The following is a 4963-nucleotide window of genomic DNA, read 5'->3' as shown; positions in this document are numbered from 1 at the left end:
ATACATGCATGTGTTATTAAATACACAGTACAACCTTCTAAGTCTGTATTGTGCTATTTGTACTTACATGTTTTCAGGGTTGGCCATTTAGTATTGGATAACCGGTTAGTGTGCTCATCTCTGGGGAAGCCTATTCTTTCCTCTCTCAGCATTCCATAGTCACCTGTTGTTCTTTCTGAAGGGTTGAGGTCTCATGAGTGTTTTCTTATCTGTGTTAGCATGTCTGATGGTGTCCTTGATCAGGTCATGTTTACGCAGTCTTGTTGAGGCCTTATGCTGTAGCATCTGACATTCCTAGGAAAGGATCCACAATCTTTCTGCTGCCTCATCCATAATGATAGCCTTAAGAATGAGAGTTGTTTTATTGTGTATCCATTGGGACTGAGTTCCACAATTCTGCATTTTGATTTTGTTTTTCTGTGTGCCACAAAGTGAAGTTTCCTTAATGAGGGGTGATGACTACAATTCCCAGTTGGTAGAAGGACATATATTTAGAATGTAGTTAGAGATGATGGTGGTTTAGACAAGTGTTGGTTGTAGGTTCTCCTCCAAGATCCATGGATTCAATGGGTAGTTGGCTGGGTTTTCAGCAACAGGCCTAAGTTCCCTCCTTTTCAAGTCTTAACTCTGAAAAAAGACTGGTCAGGACAACTGTCTTGTTTCCTTTTTCATTCATTCCCAAGATCACACAGTAACATCAACATTACAATATAGAACATTTCATAAACTTAAAAGTCCTATAGTTGGGGATGAGGAGGTGGCTCAATGATTAAGAGCAGTGGCTGCTCTTCCTGAAGGCATGGGATCAATTCACAGCACCCACATTACAACTCACAATGGTAATTCCAGTTCCAGGGGATGAAACATTCTCACGCAGAAATAACAAAACACTGATGCACATAAAAATAATAATTAAAAATGTCCAAAGTCAGGAGGCAGAGGCAGGCGGATTTCTGAGTTCGAGGCCAGCCTGGTCTACAAAGTGAGTGCCAGGACAGCCAGGGCTACACAGAGAAACCCTGTCTCNAAAAACNAAAAAAAAAAAAAAAAAAAAAAGTACAAAGTCTTTACAAAGTCAGATACTTTAACATTCAGAGTCTTTAAAAACCCTAAAATCTTTAAACATTTATTCTCTCAACTATGGGCTCCTATAAAATAAAAAAGTAAGTTAAATATGTTTCTTCCTTCAAGAGGGAAGAACCAGGGGCACAGTCACAGTCCTAAAAAAAGCAAAACCAAACACCAAAAGTGTAAATAACTTAATGTCTGATTATCTGGTATTCATTTACAATCTGCAAAAGGTTTATGACACTTCTCAGGCTCCTCCTTTTGCAGCACACACAATTTGTTTCCTAGGCTCAGACAGCTCCACTCCACACCTGCTGCCGTCCTTGGCAGTCTTCCCATAGTATTGGCACTTTGAAACTTCTGGTGCTGTCTGCTGCAACTGAGCTGCACTTTCACCAATCGTATCTCCTTGCCTGTCTTCATGATGTCAAGCCTCCACATCTCTTCATGACCCCTTCAATCTGAGACTTCAACAGCTACTAAGACTGCACCTTCTCCAATGGCTCTCCTGGCTTCTCACAGTGTCAAGCCTCAGCTGTTCTGCATGGCCTCTTCATGGCTGTAAGACCAGTACCACCTGGGTGACTCTTAAATTACCAAGTGAGGCTGCCAAGCCGTGGCCACAATTTCTGTGTGCTGACTCTCTAGAAGCACTAGATTTCACCTCCATGCTGCTGCTCTCTTCTTAATCACTGCTAATTTTTCAGCTCCAGCTAACCAACATTAATTGTCTCAGAAAAACAAAGGTTTTTGTTTGTTTGTTTGTTTGGTTTTGGTTTTTCAAGACAGGGTTTCTCTGTAGAGCCCTGGCTGTCCCGGAACTCACTCTGTAGACCAGGGTGGCCTTGAACTCATAAATCTGCCTGCCTCTGCCTCCTGAGTGCTGGGATTAAAGACGTGCGCCACCATGCCCAGCAACAAAGATTTTATTTTATTAGTTCTGGTCTCTTGTTAATCACAGGTGATTCTTCAGCTCCAATGGACCTGACGCCACAGGTTCTTAGTGGTCTGGTAGAGTCTTTGTTTCCCTCTGGAATTTCACAAGCCATTATTCTATAAACTAAACTGCTTCCAACATTCTTATCTTCAAATCTCAGAACAGCTCACTGAGCTCTGAATACTCAATGGCTCTTCTAGGACAAGGTTCCAAAGTCCTTACATACTCCCCCCAACCCCCAGAAATATGGCCATATCTGTCACAGCAGTACTCTACAGTCCTGGTAGCAACTTCTGTCCTAGGGTTAAAGTTTCTGTGGTGAAGCACTATGTCCAAAAGCAAGTTGGGGAAGAAAGGGTTTATTTGGCTAAAAATTCCATATCACTGTTCATGATCAAAGGAGTCAGGATAGGAACCTCAAGGTTGGAGTAGATGCAGAAGCCATGGAGGAGTGCTCCTGACTGGCTTGCTCAGCATGGCTTGCTCAGCCTGTTTTCATATAGAACATGGGACCACTAGCCCAGGGATGACAGTATCTATAAGGATACACCCTCAGAGTTAATCACTAAAACAATGCTCTGCGGCTGGATCTTATGGAGACATTTTCTCAATGTTCCTTCCTTTTGAGTTAACCTAAGACTAGCCAGCCCAGGAGACACCAGACTGTTTGGACTGCTGGGTTTCCCTCCTCCTTAGCTGAAATTCTGTGCTTTTAAGCAGGCTCCTCTGTTTAGTTATCCAGTCAATGACTCAGAGGCTGAATAAAATCCTAAGAAAGATTCCTAGACTCTCTGTGTTCTGGGCCCTGTGGAGGAGGAGTAGACTCCCCTGTCTTATACTCCCCACATTGAACCATTCCAGGACCATCAGTGTCTGAAGGGATCTAGTATCTACAGTCCCAAGAATCACTTGGACCTACCTCATCTTCACATAGGAGCGGGATGGATTCTGTCCTGCTTTAACCAAGTCCCACCCCAGTCATCTTCCCTCTTGTGAAAGGATTGTTCGACCCTGAAGGGGGACATAACCCACAGGTTAAAACTCATTGTTTTATAGGATTTGAGAAGACGGTATGGTCCAGATGAAAGGTGTATCTTCCCAGCTCAAGGTTGGGAATCAAAGTCATGTGTCTTCCTATCTCAAAAGACTGGACTAGAAGTGAAACCACTGACTTCAAACCAAGCAGAAAAATCCCTCACAGGCATATCCTCCATTTCCAGAATCCAGTTAATTCCAGGAAGTAGCCAAGTGTCAAGAATAGCAATCACAGGGACAAGAGGGTTTATTTGGTTTACATAACCTGGATTAGTCCATTGGAGAAAGCCGAGGCAGAACCTCAAACAGGGCAGGAATCTGGAAGCAGGAGCAGATGCAAGGCCATGGAGGGGTGTTGCTTACTCACCCTGATTCTTAGAGAACCCAGGACCCCAGCCCAAGGTTGGCCCCACCCACAATATCCTAGGCCCTCCTACATCAATTACTTATTGAGAAGATGAAATGCCCTACAGGCTTGCCTACAGCCCAACCATATAGATGACTTTTCTCTCTGAGGCTCCCTCCCCTGATAACTTTAGCTTGTGTCAAATTGATATAAAACCCAGCATAACAATTTCTTTCTGGTGATGAAACAAGAAAAGAACAATCTGATCTTCCCACTCTCTCATCCAAGAAGTAATCTCATTGTGAATCAGTGACCATGGCATGAAAACAAACTCTTTCCTCTCGTGGGGTTTATCGTCGGGTCTCAGATGTTACCAGTACAGGAATAAATACACACGACGTAGGGAGTCCCATCACTCCGTGGTGTCAGTCCAGCCCCTTTCTTGCAATGACTTCATTCTGTATGATCAGGAACATATTTCTGATATCTTTGTATTAAAGGAAGAATCATTCCTGTGTTATGAGATGAGGGAATAAAGTGAACTTCAAGCAAAAAAAACAAAACAAAAAACCTTTAAGTACTTCCACATGAATGGGAGTAATGTAAGGAGTCCAGAAAGAGACTGGAAGTTGAATAGGGCAGATCCGAAGTAATACAGAGAGAAATCTTATGATGAGTGATGGATAGTGGGTCAGGAGTCAGTTCACACGCCATATTGATCCCAAGACCAGTTTTCCTCCAATTGGGAGAGGAGCCAGGAGCCGGAAGAATATCTGGTGGTGAATAGTTGTATGAGATTGTGAAAGAGAATCTGGTGAAGCTCTGGTACAGCTCTCTCAAATGTTAAATTGTTTACACGGGCTATTGGAGGAACGTGTGGACAAGGGGACTAAGGACAGATGAAAATCTCAAAGGGTTTCTGGGGCTTATAGGTAAGAGACATGTGTTCCCTAGTCCACGCCCCAAACCGTGGATTTCAGTGTACACATCAAATCTGTTCCGTTATTTTTTTTTCCTCTTTGATTTAGTGTCATAATGTGTGTGAAACCAAGGTCTCCTTCACTCCAGGCAAGTGCTTCACCAGTGAGTAGCCCCCATCTCTTTTGGTACTGTGTAATTTGGGACTTGTGATTCTTTTGTCTCAAACCCCAGAGTAGCTGAGATTTCAGAATATTTCCAGGAAACTTGGTTTCAAAAACTATCCTAAAGAGTTTGTGGTGTGCCCTAAAGTAGCTTCTTGCTCCGTTATTTTAAAGTAAAATTGACTCAATGTGATTTTTTTCTGCCCCCCATAAGATTCTAGGTACCCCTGAGCTTTTTAACTCACAGTATTGATCAGAGTAAGAAGTAAATCTAATACATATTACCGTTAAAGGCTGGACTCATATTCCCAAAATGCCCTTTGTAAATTTGGGATTTTAAAAAGCAGCGTAATTCCAGTTACATACAATCCATGCGCTTTAAATTCTTTGCCTTCCTTAGTTCCGGGTAGTCCTTCGCGTAGACTTCTGGGAAATGTAGTCTCTCCTCTCTCTCTCTCTCTCTCTCTCTCTCTCTCTCTCTCTCTCTCTCTCTCT

This window comes from Mus caroli, chromosome 13 (assembly GCF_900094665.2).
Source record: "Mus caroli chromosome 13, CAROLI_EIJ_v1.1, whole genome shotgun sequence".
NCBI classification, from domain to species: domain Eukaryota; kingdom Metazoa; phylum Chordata; class Mammalia; order Rodentia; family Muridae; genus Mus; species Mus caroli.
Note: the sequence above shows the minus strand (reverse complement) of the source record.